Consider the following 15,423-nt stretch of genomic DNA (forward strand, 5'->3'; position numbering starts at 1 on the left):
ATGAGGGGTGCCATGCATACCAGGATTGGGGGATGAGGAGGCCATACATACCAGGATTGGGGGATGAGGGGGCCACGCATACCCAGATTGGGGGATGAGGGGGCCACACATACCAGGATTGGGGTATGAGGTGGCCATACATACCAGGATTGGGGGATGAGGAGGCCATACATGCCAGGATTGGTGGATGAGGGGGGCATGCATACAAGGATTGGGGGATGAGGAGGCCATAGATACCAGGATTGGTGGATGAGGGGGCCACGCATACCTGGATTGGGGGATGAGGGGGGCCACACATCCCAGGATTTGGGGATGAGGGGGCCATGCATACCAGGATTGGGGGATGAGGGGTGCCACACATACCAGAATTGGGGGATGAGGAGGCCACATATACCAGGATTGGGGGATGAGGGGGCCCACACATACCAGGATTGGGGGATGAGGAGGTCACACATACCAGGTTTGGGGGATGTGGGGCCACACATACCAGGATTGGGGGATGAGAGGGCCACACATACCAGGATTGGGGGATGAGGGGGCCATACATACCAGGATTGGGGGATGAGAGGACAACACACACCAGGATTGGGGGATGAGGGGCCACACATACCAGGATTGGGGGGATGGGGCCATGCATACCAGGATTGAGAGATGAGGGGGGCCATGCATACAAGGATTGGGGGATGAGAAGGGCCATGCATACCAGGATTGGGGGATGAGGAGGCCACACATACAAGGATTGGGGGATGAGGAGCCCACACATACCAGGATTGGGGGATGAGGGGGCCCAAACATACCAGGATTGGGGGATGTGGGACCACACATACCAGGATTGGGGGATGAGGGAGTCACACATACCAGGATTGGGGGATGAGGTGGCCACACATAGCAGGATTGAGGGATAAGGGGTATACACACATACCAGGATTGGGGGATGAGGCCATACACACCCAGATTGGGGGATAAGGGGGGCCATGCATACCAGGATTGGGAGATGAGGGGGGCCATGCATACCAGGATTGGGGGGATGAGGGGGCCATGCATACCAGGATTGGGGGGATGAGGGGGCTATGCATACCAGGATTGGGGGGATGAGGGGGCCATGCATACCAACATTAGGGGGTTTAAGGGGGCCATGCATACCAGGATTGGAGGGATGAGGGGGGCCATGCATACCAGGATTGGGAGATGAGGGGGCCATGCATACCAGGATTGGGGGTGAGGGGACCATGCATACAAGGATTGGGGGGTGAGGGGACCATGCACACCAGGATTGGGGGATGAGGGGTACCACACATACCAGGATTGGGGGATGAGGAGGCCATGTATACCAGAATTGGGGGACGATGGTGCCCACACATACCAGGATTGGGGGATGAGGAGGCCACACATACCATGATTGGGGGATGTGGGACCACACATACCAGGATTAGGGGATGAGGGGGCCACACATAGCAGGATTGGGGGATAAGGGGGGACACACATACCAGGATTGTGGGATAAGGCCATACATACCCGGATTGGGGGATAAGAGGGGCCATGCATACCAGGATTGGGAGATGAGGGGGCCATGCATACCAGGATTGGTGGGATGAGGGGGCCTTGCATACCAGGATTGGGGGGGATGATGGGGCCATGCATACCAGGATTGGGGGGATGATGGGGCCATGCATACGAACATTGGGGGGATGAGGGGTCATGCATACCAGGATTGGGGGATGAGGGGGCCATGCATACCAGGATTGGGGGATAAGGAGGGCCATGCATACCAGGATTGGGGGATGAGGGGGGCCATGCATACCAGGATTGGGGGGATGAGGGGGACATGCATACCAGGATTGGGGGGACGAGGGTGCCATGCATAGCAGGATTGGGGGGTGAGGGGGCCATGCTTACCAGAATTGGGGGGTGAGGAGGCCATGCATACCAGGATTGGGGGATGAGGAGTGCCATGCATACCAGGATTGGGGGATGAGGAGTACCATGCATACCAGGATTGGGGGATGAGGGGTGCCATACGTACCAGGATTTGGGGATGAGGGGTGCCATACGTACGAGGATTGGGGGATGAGGTGTGCCATACATACCAGGATGGAGAAATTTACCAGTAGCTTCTGCATTTCCCACCCAAGGCTTATACGCGAGTCAGTACGTTTTCCCATTTTTTTGTGATAAAATTAGGGGCCTCGGCTTAAACTCGGGTCGGCTTATTTAAAACATACGGTATTTTAAAATCAGTGAGTACGTGGTGCCCATAATACTGCAGGACTGTGGGTGCATTATACTAAATGGGAGATGCATTTTACTCTATGGGGTGTGTAATATACTGTATGGAGGAATATGGGGAGTGCATTATATTCTATGGAGGACCATGGGAAGCTCATTATACTATATGGAGGATTATGGGTGGCGTATTATGCTATATGGAAGGCTATGTGGGTCCATTATAATATTTTGAAGGCTATGTGGGGGGCCATTATACTGTATGAAAGCAATTATATGGTGTGAAGGTTTGTCTGGGATCCATCATACTCTTTGGGGGTCTAGTGCAGGACATCATTATACTGTATGGAGGGCTGTGTGGGATCCATCATACTGTTTGGGGGGCTAGTGAAGGCCATTATACTGTATGGAGGGTTGTGTGGGAGACACAATTGGGGGATTATACTGTGTTAGGGTCACCATACTTTGCCTTGGGAGTTGAAGTGGGGTACAATAGGGTCAATATATTGTGGCCACACATAGCAGGATTGAGGGATAAGGGGTATACACACATACCAGGATTGGGGGATGAGGCCATACACACCCGGATTGGGGGATAAGGGGGGCCATGCATACCAGGATTGGGAGATGAGGGGGGCCATGCATACCAGGATTGGGGGGATGAGGGGGCCATGCATACCAGGATTGGGGGGATGAGGGGGCTATGCATACCAGGATTGGGGGGATGAGGGGGCCATGCATACCAACATTAGGGGGTTTAAGGGGGCCATGCATACCAGGATTGGAGGGATGAGGGGGGCCATGCATACCAGGATTGGGAGATGAGGGGGCCATGCATACCAGGATTGGGGGTGAGGGGACCATGCATACAAGGATTGGGGGGTGAGGGGACCATGCATACCAGGATTGGGGGGTGAGGGGTACCACACATACCAGGATTGGGGGATGAGGAGGCCATGTATAGCAGAATTGGGGGACGATGGTGCCCACACATACCAGGATTGGGGGATGAGGAGGCCACACATACCATGATTGGGGGATGTGGGACCACACATACCAGGATTAGGGGATGAGGGGGCCACACATAGCAGGATTGGGGGATAAGGGGGGGACACACATACCAGGATTGTGGGATAAGGCCATACATACCCGGATTGGGGGATAAGAGGGGCCATGCATACCAGGATTGGGAGATGAGGGGGCCATGCATACCAGGATTGGTGGGATGAGGGGGCCATGCATACCAGGATTGGGGGGATGATGGGGCCATGCATACGAACATTGGGGGATGAGGGGTCATGCATACCAGGATTGGGGGATGAGGGGGCCATGCATACCAGGATTGGGGGATAAGGAGGGCCATGCATACCAGGATTGGGGGATGAGGGGGGCCATGCATACCAGGATTGGGGGGATGAGGGGGACATGCATAGCAGGATTGGGGGGTGAGGGGGCCATGCTTACCAGAATTGGGGGGTGAGGAGGCCATGCATACCAGGATTGGGGGATGAGGAGTGCCATGCATACCAGGATTGGGGGATGAGGAGTACCATGCATACCAGGATTGGGGGATGAGGGGTGCCATACGTACCAGGATTTGGGGATGAGGGGTGCCATACGTACGAGGATTGGGGGATGAGGTGTGCCATACATACCAGGATGGAGAAATTTACCAGTAGCTTCTGCATTTCCCACCCAAGGCTTATACGCGAGTCAGTACGTTTTCCCATTTTTTTGTGATAAAATTAGGGGCCTCGGCTTAAACTCGGGTCGGCTTATTTAAAACATACGGTATTTTAAAATCAGTGAGTACGTGGTGCCCATAATACTGCAGGACTGTGGGTGCATTATACTAAATGGGAGATGCATTTTACTCTATGGGGTGTGTAATATACTGTATGGAGGAATATGGGGAGTGCATTATATTCTATGGAGGACCATGGGAAGCTCATTATACTATAAGGAGGATTATGGGTGGCGTATTATGCTATATGGAAGGCTATGTGGGGCCATTATAATATTTTGAAGGCTATGTGGGGGGCCATTATACTGTATGAAAGCAATTATATGGTGTGAAGGTTTGTCTGGGATCCATCATACTCTTTGGGGGTCTAGTGCAGGACATCATTATACTGTATGGAGGGCTGTGTGGGATCCATCATACTGTTTGGGGGGCTAGTGAAGGCCATTATACTGTATGGAGGGTTGTGTGGGAGACACAATTGGGGGATTATACTGTGTTAGGGTCACTATACTTCGCCTTGGGAGTTGAAGTGGGGTACAATAGGGTCAATATATTGTGCATGCGGAGTCTAAAATGGAGGAATGCACCATGGGGATATCATACTGTGTTTGGGGGGGTACTTTTATTGGCATCATACTTTATGTGGAAATATAAGAGGAATCTAGGGCTTCAGCAGGAGGAAATTTACTATGTGAAGGCTGGAAAGTTGTGAGGTCTGCTCTACTGCGACACAGCCAACTATCTGTTTTTTTCTTTTTTTTGGGGGGGGGGGCAATTAGAGCTTCTGCTATGGGGCCCCATGATTTCTATGTACGCCCCTGATTGTAACCAAGGAAAAGATGAAGAATGCAATGGCACGTATGACAGTATAAGAAAATTGCGACATGGTGTGGTGAGAAACTGAAAATGAGCTCATAAGGCAAGAGGAATTATCACCGGTGGTAGAACGCTCACTTGGCATGCGAGAGGTAGAGGGATCGATGTCCGCTTTCTCCAAAACTATCACTTACTGATTTTTTTCAGTTGGTGGAACAATAATCATTTTTACCTTCGGCTTGTAGCTCCTCCAGCAAAAACCTAGGAGGCTTTCAAGCCTGGAATGCCAAAGCCATCGATAGCTCAGCTGGTAGAGGGGAGGATTGCTGATCTAAATTAGCAGTTCTTAGGTTTCTGGTTTGAAGGACTTTTTGTTCGTATTATGAAATGTTTTCAACCTAATGGCAAACACAACCCTGTTATGCTCCTTCCATACATGTACAGAAGACTCATCCGGAAAGCTTTCCTCCAGTGCACCTTGGGAATTCAAAATGTAGGTGGCAGAAACATAGCTTTTACTTGCGGGACCTGCTGTGGGCCAAAGCGGAACGTTCTTCACGCCTCTTGAGAAAGCCTGTTAGATTGGAGGCAAAATGAGCGTCGGGGTGCTTGCCTGTCAAACTTTTCTCTACTGTGGCTCTCCACTCTGCCTCCCACTTCATCCCTTGGTAAGCCTCCATTATCAGCGATTCGCCTTTTGGAGGGGTGGACCTATTCTTAGGTGCTATATAATAACTTATTCCCCCTTAGACCTTGATAGGATTGATACAATTTGTTACCATTTGGGATCTTTGGTGGGTTCTTGGTAGGGTGGATATTCCATTGCTTCCAGCACACTGCACTTTTTTGTCCACTGAATTTCATGCTAATTTATTATGCACTCTATGCCTTTTCTAGTCTTGTGTATATATATATAAAAATAAAAATCTTGTTTATGCCATACTTACTCTGTTTCTCATGGTTTCTTAACGTTCTTCAACCGTAGCATGATGCCCAAGCAAAAGACACCAACGTCCCTGGGTGCTCTTGAACCACCAACCTTTCGGTTAACAGCCGAACGCGCTAACCGATTGCGCCACAGAGACACAAGCCTCTGCTCAATTTTCTGGCAGCCTCAGCCAGGTCAAACACAATTTACGCAGATGATTTGCAACAATAACATGATAAAAGAAACAATTGCAGAACCCTAGGAATACTCTAATAGCCCACAAATAAGCTCTTACTGAAGAATTCCATCACATGAACCTGAAGTCAGACAGTAATTAGGTTTCTTCCTCAGCAGAGTGGCGCAGCGGAAGCGTGCTGGGCCCATAACCCAGAGGTCAATGGATCGAAACCATCCTCTGCTAAGTGATTGCTTTTTTTTTATAGAATTCACCTTTACATTTTGCCAAAATGCTTCAGTCAAAGCAAGCGCGTTTCGGCTCAAAATTACAGATTGAAAGTCCAAATCAAATTTTTAAATTTTTTATTGATGAGGATTTTATTATTATTTATTTAATATGCTTATATAGCGCCAACATATTCCACACACTTTATAGACATCATCACTGTCCCCACTGGGGCTCACAATTTACATTCCCTATCAGTGTCTGGAGTGTGGGAGGAAACCGGAGAACCGAGAGGAAACCCACGCAAACACGGGGAGAAAAAACAAACTCCTTGCAGATTGATGAGACCCTTGGCGATATGTTACGATTACTGATGAGCGAGCATGTTCGCTACTGCTCGGTGCTCGTCGAGTATTTCCGGGGTTGCTCGGCGGGAGCTCGGGTTCCCTCCCTGCATGTTTGGCGCTTTTTACAGAGCCAATGAACATGCAGGGATTGCCTGCCACACACTGTAATGCGGCAGCCATGTTGGTTGTGGCATTACAGTGATTGGCTGGCTGCACAGCGTCATCAGGTGTATATCAGTCCTGGTTCCGCCATGCTCGTCACAGTCACTCCGGAATCAGACAGTGTACAGAGAGGTTCTGCTGAGCTAGGAGGAGATTTGCTTGTTTCTAGTTAGTGTAGGTGTACCAAACTATATTAGAGACACATATCCATCTCAACAAACAGTCCTTCTGAGGACTAATCCATCTGCAGAGATATCAGGCAGTGTATATAGGCAGGGTAGGGTATATAGCAGACTGCAGTGCACATAGCACAAGAGGGTCCATTCCAGTTCTCTCTGCTGGTGCTTTTACAGATATTTGTAGAAATAGACCCAGGTCTCAGGGGCCAGGAATAATTTTTTCTTTATCTTAATCCTGATTATTTGCTTAAAAAGCAATCCAGAGAACACCGTTTTTCTGCGCCATTTGCTTGTTGGCACTGCAGAATACAGCCAAGTCCTTTCCATATTACAGCGCTAAAAATCCAGCTATTTAAAACTATGGTTTGTCCGTCACACGGTTCACATATAATTGCGCTGAAAATACTGCCATTTCTGGCCTCCATTAAAATTTTGTTTCAGTGCGTCAGCAAAGTTATTGCCAACAGTTTGCTATTCAAAATAGTTACCTACAGGCCAGGTATTTAAAACTGTGGTTTGTCCGTCACACGGATCACATATAAATTCAGTCCAAATTCAGCCATTTGAAGTGAGCATGTAAGATATTGTCCTCCATTTGAAATGGGCAAGGCAAGTGGCAAGGGACAGGGAACTGCACGTGATGATGATTGTGATGGTGCATGCAGAGATCGAGGCCGTGGGCAAGCTGAAATTGTGCCACAACAAACACCCACATATTCTCACTCGAACTTCCTGTCCTAATTAATAGGGGACCGCAGAACACCACTATTGAACACAGTGCAGATTGAAAAGGTTGTTGGTTGGATAGCAGAAAATGCTTCCAGTCACTTAGCCACCACCACCAACCTGTCTTCCACACGGTCAAGTCTCAGTAGCTGTGAGTCTGGTCCACATATTCCTCACCCTGATCCTCCTTCCTCCCTCCATGCCGAGTGACTGGAGACAACTGATCCCACACTTGTACACTCCGAAGAGCTGTTCACTTTTCCATTCATAGAATCGGGCCTCTCGCCTGGTCCACTTGAAGCGGGGCAAGAGGAGATCGCATGTAGCAATGCCCAAATATTTGAGCAGCCATGGTCATATGAAGACGACGGTGGGAAAGTGTCACAAGAGGTGGACGATGATGAAACACAAGTGCCAGAAAGTCAGGAGGAGGACTAGGGTGCGGAAGTGGAAGATGAGGTGGTGGATGATATAGTAACTGACCCAACCTGGCAAGAGGACATGCAGAGCAATGACAGCAGCACACAGGGGGAGGGAGGCAGAGCACCCCAACAGGCAGGAAGAAGCAGTGTGGTGGCCGCAGACAGAAGGCAGGCAACCACTCCCCATAACACCAGCACAAAGGAAGTTGCCAGTACAACTGTTAGGTCTTCCCAAGTCTGGTTGTTTTTTAAAGACTCTGCCGATAACCCCAAAAAGGCCATATGCACTACCTGCCAGGCCAGCATCAGCAGGGGTAGCAAAACGACCAGCCTGACCACCACCAGCATGATCAGGCACATGGCAGCAAAGCACCCGAGTTTGTGGGCCAAACCACAGGGTCCAGGAACAGTGTCTGTGGGTGACACCACTGCTTCTTCTGCTGTTGTGCGTGCAAGCCAATCCCCTGTCCATAGTGCATGCGAAGATGCCTCCTGCCTACCTGTCATTGCACACTTTCAACTAGCACCATCAGCAAGCACGTCCTTGTCCAAGCACAGCGTTCAGTTGTCCATACCCCAGTCCTTGGAACGCAAGCGCAAATATGCAGCCAACACCCCACAGGCCACACTACTAAATTCCTACATTTCGTGATGGCTTGTGCTCAAAATGTTGCCTTTTAGGCTCGTGGAAACGGAAACATTCCACAACCTGGTCATCCCTCGGTACTTGGTCCCCAGCCGCCACTATTTCTCCTGATGTGCCATCCCCGCATTACACAAGCACGTGTCCCAAAACATTTGCTGTGCCCTCAACAACACAGTTACCGGGAAAATCCACCTAACCACGGACACGTGGACAAGTGCTTGTGGGCAGAGATGGTACATCTCGCTGACAGCACACTGGGTTAACATAATGGAACATGGGACCCAGTCGGTCCTTGGGACGGAACACATCCTCCCGACTCCTAGGTCAATCAGGGTTGCCCCCACAGTCTACAGCTCCTGCACATCATCCTTCTCAGCCTCCGCCTCCTCTTCAGCCTCCATCTCCGAAATGCCACATCAGTCACAAGCTGGAAGCACTGCAGCACTGCCTCAGCCAAGTGGCAACAGGCTGTGCTGAAGCTAATATGCTTAGGTGACAAACCGCACAATGCTGAAGAGTGGTGGACAGCTCCCAAAGAGCGGGCAGATCTGTGGCTCACACCGCTGAACCTACAGCCAGGCATTGTCGTGTGTGACAATGGCCAGAACCTGGTGGCGGCTGAGGGGAGGTGAGATCACACACGCCTTGCCCATGTGCTTAACCTCGTGGTTCAGAGGTTTCTCAAATCCTACCCGGAGCTGCTGGATCTGCTTGTTAAAGTACGCCGCCTGTGTGCCCATTTTAGAATGTCAGCTACAGCTTCCGCCACCCATGCCGTGTTTCAGCAGCATTTGCAGCTTCCGGTTCACAGAATGTGGTGTGATGTCCCCACGTGTTGCAACTCTGCACTGCAAAATTTGGGAAGGATTTGTGAGCAGAAGAGGGCAGTTGTTGAGAACCAGCATCAACAAGGCCGTCGGTATTCAGTTCAGACTCCACACATAAGACCTCAGGAGTGGACATGGATGTCAGACATATGTACCATCCTCCAAAACTTTGAGGACTCCATCAAGATGGTGAGCGGTGATAACGCCATAATTAACGTCACCATTAGTGTTGAGCCACCCCCGTAGTGTTCGAGTTCGGTTCGGTTCTTCGAACACCCGTATGTTCGCCGAACTGTTCGTTGAACACCTTCGAACACCGTTAAAACCAATGGCAGGCAAACAAAAACACATAGAAACACATAGAAAACACTTCAAAGGTGTCCAAAAGCTGACAGTGTTTAGGAGTGATAAGGTAAGAATTTTTTTGTTTGTCAGTTAAACTCATTGATGGTGATGTGTGTCAGGGCTCTTTATATCACTGTAAGCAATTGCAGACACCTGTGCTAATTAGTTTGGCAGGTGTGTCCAATGAAAGGCAAGACTACTTAAGAAGGCTGTCCCACATTATTAAACAGCCTAAATTTTCTGCCAAAATGGGAAAGAAAAAGGATGTGTTGGCTGCTGAGAAGCAACAAATTGTGGAGTGTTTAGGTCAAGGCATGACTACAATCAACATTGCCAAGACACTTCATCCTGATCATCGCACAATCAAGAAGTATGTAGCTGATTCACAGTACACACGTGTGCGTGCTGATAAGGGAAAATTGAGGACTCTTTCCTACCGGCAATTACGTCAGGTTAAAAGAGCAGCGGCAAAAAAGCCTTGTCATAGCAGCAGACAAGTTTTTGAAGCTGCTAGTGCCTCCAACGTCCCCCGAACAACAAGATGCAGGGTCCTTCAGAGGTTTGCGGCTGTGCGTAAGCCAACCTGTCGACCTCCTCTATCCACTGTACACAAGCAGAAACGGCTCCAGTGGGCCAAACAATACATGAAGACTGACTTCAAAACTGTTTTGTTCACCGATGAGTGCCGTGAAAAGCTCGATGGTCCAGATGGATGGAGTGGAGGATGGCTGGTTGATGGACACCCCATGCAAACACGGCTATGGCGCCAACAAGGAGGAGGTGGAGTAATGTTTTGGGCTGGAATCAAGGGGAGAGAGATTGTCGGCCCCTTTAGGATCCCTGAAGGGGTGAAGATGAACTCCATAATGTATGTGGAGTTTTTCAAACAGCACTTCCTGCCATGGTTCAAGAAGAAGAACCGTGCATTCCGCAGCAAGATCATTTTCATGCACAATAATGCCCCGTCTCATGCTGCACATAACACATCTGCATCTCTGGCTGATATGGGCATAAAAGGGGACAAACTTATGGTGTGACCCCCATGCTCCCCTGACCTCAACCCCATTGAGAACCTCTGGAGCATCATCAAAAGGAGTGTCTATGATGGCAGGAGGCAGTTCACATCTAAGCAACAGCTCTGGGAGGGTATTCTGTCCTCATGCAAAACAATTGAAGCAGAAACCATCCAAAACCTGACAAATTCAATGGATGAGAGAGTTCAGAAGCTCCTTTCGAACAAGGGGTCCTATGTGTAAATGTAACATCACCTAGAATAAAGTTTTGAGTTGAAAACTGTTTGATTTCAGTTTCTAATAACCTGCTAATGCTTATAATTTCAAAAATAACCATTTTTTGTTCTTTATTAAAATGAAAAGGTTGATCGAAGAGTGTGGGGGATCTAAGAGTGTGGCAACCCAGTAGTCATGATTACTTCGAATTCTGACAATATGAGGGTCATGTTGCAGGTAGTGCAGCAAGAAGGTACTCATGTGTCTTGCGCATCTAGGAGCCCCTAGATGCAGCTAAAAATTATTATTAATTTGAAATCTGGTGGAGCTTAGTATAGATGGCCTAATAGAATCAGTACTGCAAACTGCTACAAGGCCAAAATTATTTTACAGGCAAGATACAGATAAACATGATTAGTAATATTTTGAAATCTGGTGGAGCTTAGTATAGATGGCCTAATAGAATCAGTGCTGCACACTGCTACAAAGCCCAAATTATTTTCCAGTCAAGATACAGATAAACATGATTAGTAATTTTAAATCTGGTGGAGCTTATTATAGATGGCCTAATAGAATCAGTGCTGCACACTGCTACAAAGCCCAAATTATTTTCCAGCCAAGATACAGATAAACATGATTAGTAATTTTAAATCTGATGGAGCTTATTATAGATGGCCTAATAGAATCAGAACTGCAAACTTCTACAAGGCCAAAATTATTTTACAGGCAAGATACAGATAAACATGATTATTAATAACACTGGTGTACAAAAAAAAAATAAAACATTTTCTGGCATGGACTGTAAGAACAGTTTTAGACAAATTTGAGGGTGCTGAATTCAAATCTGATCTTATAATTTCTCTATCACATCACGTTTTTGCGCTATAGGTATATAGCCCATTTTCAATAATTCCAAGAAAAATATAAGTAGTGTATGAAAAGTGCCGGTTTATACGGTTCACTAAGGTAAATTTAGTTTTCATTTAGTCTCCCAATAAATGTGAGAATATCTTTGTTTTCTTTGAACATGCATAATTCCCATTTGTTATGATAAGAAAGTAAAAAAACAGTTTTCAAACACCCTTGTTTTCTGTGCTACTGGGACAGTAGAGCTACAGCAGAGCATTGGATGAAAACTGAATGGCCTCAGCGACAGAGTTTTGCATCTGGCGATAAGAATGTAATCCATGATCCTCTAGTGGATAGGAAGAACATTGTCTTTCCTCCCTTGCACATAAAACTTGGATTGATGAAGTTGTTCGTCAAAGCTCTCAATCACAGTGGAGAATGCTTTAACTATATATGCTCAACTTTTCCTGGTCTTAGTGAAGAAAAGAAAAAGGCGGGAATATTTGATGTACCTCAAATAAGAACATTTATGAGAGACCCAAACTTTATCACATCAATGAATGAGACAGAAGAAAGAGCTCGGAATGCATTTTGTAATGTGGTGCAGAATTTTCTAGGGAATAAGAAAGCAGACAACTATGAAGAGATTGTGGAAGAGCTACTAATGAGTCTGCAAAATCTTGGATGTAGAATGAGTATCAAGATTCACTATTTACACAGCTATTTGGACTTTTTTCCAGAGAACCTTGGGGATGTGAGCGAGGAACAAAGGGAGCGTTTTCATCAGGACATTAAAACAATGAAAGAACGGTATCAAGGCCGGTGGGACTCACATATGATGGCTGACTATTGCTGGAGCTTGATGAGAGACAACCCAGAAGCTGTACATCACAGATCAGCCAAGAAAAGAAAGTTCAAATAACTGCCATTTGCCATTCATCTGTGTGCCATATATATATGTGTTTTTATATTTTGTAGTTTAATTTTGTAAGTATATTTGATTTGCTGTACACAGACTTTGTCATTTTTGTTATTCCTTGATTAAAAATATACAAAATGTAGTAACGAAAATCATGAGGTTTTTATCAAAAAACATTTGATAGGAGTAATTTACATCAAAAATATCTCGAAATCCTGATGTGATAGCCAAAAACGGAGTTCGTATTAGTAATCAGCAGCCAAAATTGACTTAAAATATGTTTTAAAACCTTTTGACAGAAAAATTGCGTTGACCAGTGTAATTTTAAATCTGGTGGAGCTTAGTATAGATGGCCTAATAGAATCAGTACTGCAAACTGCTACAAGGCCCAAATTATTTTCCAGCCAAGATACAGATAAACATGATTAGTAATTTTAAATCTGGTGGAGTTTAGTATAGATGGCCTAATAGAATCAGTACTGCAAACTGCTACAAGACCCAAATTATTTTCCAGCCAAGATACAGATAAACATGATTAGTAATTTTAAATCTGGTGGAGTTTAGTATAGATGGCCTAATAGAATCAGTACTGCACACTGCTACAAGGCCCAAATTATTTTCGCGCCAAGATACAGATAAACATGATTAGTAATTTGTAAGCTTAAAATGGTTGATGAGGTGATTTTAACAAATCATCAAGCTTGTACTCTCCCCAGGATGACACAGGGGTAGAAAAGTCGTTTCGGATCCATGATGTGCTCATCGTTATGAACGTGAGTCTGTCTACATTATCAGTGGAGAGCCGCGTGCGCTTATCTATCAGCACACCACCAGCAGCGCTGAACACACGTTCAGACAGAATGCTGGCTACGGGCATGACAAGATTTCAAAGGCGTAAGTTGCGAGCTCCGGCCATTTATCCAGATTGGAAGCCCAAAAAGAGCAAGGGTCCAGTGACACAGTCATGGCTTCAATGTTTACTTGGAGATACTCCTGTACCATCGTCTCTAGGCGTTGACTATTTGTCAGACTTCTCGTCTCCTGTGGCCTTGCAAAGGATGGGCTAAAAAAGTGGTGAAATGATTCCGCAAAATTGATGTTACCAGTAGATACTGTGTTTCTGTTACATTTTGAGTGCTGAACACTCGACGGTCCCACGGTTGGCAAGTTGGAACTGTGAGATTCACTACGTGCACCACTGGTGTTTTGTGGAAAAGCACATGTAAGATTATGCAACAGTCTCTGCTGATACTCCTGCATGCGTGCATCCCTTTCTATGGCAGGAATAATTTCTGCAAATTTACTTTTGTACCGGGGATCTAACAGTGTGGCAACCCAGTAGTCAGGATTATTTCCAATTCTCACAATTCGAGGGTCATGTTGCAGGTAGTGCAGCAAGAAGGCACTCATGTGTCTTGCGCATCCAGGAGCACCAAGTCCCTGTTGTGTTGGTGGCGAGGTAACAATCATGCTTCCTTTCTCTGCCCTCTCCCCCCAACCTCGCACAACAGAAATGTGATCAAGGTCTCCCTCATCTGATGAGTCTTCCATCAGTTCGTCCTCCACTTCTTCCTGGGCTCCTGCACCTTCCTCACTAGTTTGGCTGCTACCATGCGCCCTGGTAAAACCATCTCCCCCACCCTCACATGCCTGCCGCCTTGGTGCTGCCGACTGTCTGGACCTTGCAGATGTTAGCTCTTCCGCATACAACTCCTCCTCCTCTACTTCCTCCACCTCCTCTTGTGCCACCACCTGACTCCGAATTCTGTTTAACATGTGCTCCAGCATGTAAATCACCGGAATAGTCATGCTGATAATGGCATCGTCAGCACTAAACATCTTCGTCGTCATTTCAAAACTGTGCAGAAGGGTGCATAGGTCCCTGATCTGAGACCACTCCTCCAGTGTGATTTGCCCCACCTCTGGATCTCGTTGGCCCAGGCTATACGTCAGAACATATTGCACCAGGGCTTGTCGGTGCTGCCACAGTTGCTGCAACATGTGCAGAGTTTAATTCCACCGGGTAGGCACATCGCATTTTAGCAGGTGAAGTGGCAGGCCCAACGACTTCTGTAGAGATGTAAGTCGCTGAGCTGCGGGATGCGAACGGCGGAAGTGAGCATACAGCGACCGTGCCCTCTGCAGAAGGCCATCTAGTCCGGGATAGTGGGCTAAAAATTGCTGGACAACCAGGTTCAACACGTGAGCCATACAAGGCACGTGTGTGACATTGCCCCGGCGAAGGTCCGCACCGAGGTTTGCAGCATTGTCGCACACGGCCTTCCCTGGTTTCAGGTCCAGTGGAGACAACCATTCATGAAACTGGTTCTCCAGAGCTGACCACAACTCCTCAGCTGTGTGACTCACATTTCCCAGACATTTCAAAGTAAAAACCGCCTGATGATGTTGAGCCCTGCTGTCAGCATAGTAAGGAGGTGTGCAGGATCCCTTCTGCGCAGTTAGAAAGCTTGTGGCATGACCAGACAGGCTTTGGGTGCAGGTGGAGGACCGAGAGGAGGTTGAGGAGGCAGAAGCAGTGGAGGAACTTCGAGATAAAGAGGATTGACGCACAACTCGTGGGGATGGCAAGACTTGGACAGCAGCCCCTTGTCCTGCTGTCACCATAGTTACCCAGTGCCCAGTCAGCGACATGTAACG

At 47.5% G+C, this 15,423-nt stretch overlaps 1 non-coding gene across 1 annotated transcript; it reads right to left on the bottom strand.

Moving 5' to 3' along the window:
- Window positions 1-5,794: 5,794 nt before the first annotated feature.
- On the bottom strand, window positions 5,795-5,868 carry TRNAN-GUU (transfer RNA asparagine (anticodon GUU)). Its single transcript has one exon. It is a non-coding gene; the product is annotated as a tRNA-Asn (tRNA).
- Window positions 5,869-15,423: the final 9,555 nt, after the last annotated feature.

This window comes from Phyllobates terribilis, unplaced genomic scaffold, assembly GCF_046119375.1.
Source record: "Phyllobates terribilis strain yellow unplaced genomic scaffold, ASM4611937v1 Scaffold_3__8_contigs__length_932513732, whole genome shotgun sequence".
Classification (NCBI taxonomy): domain Eukaryota; kingdom Metazoa; phylum Chordata; class Amphibia; order Anura; family Dendrobatidae; genus Phyllobates; species Phyllobates terribilis.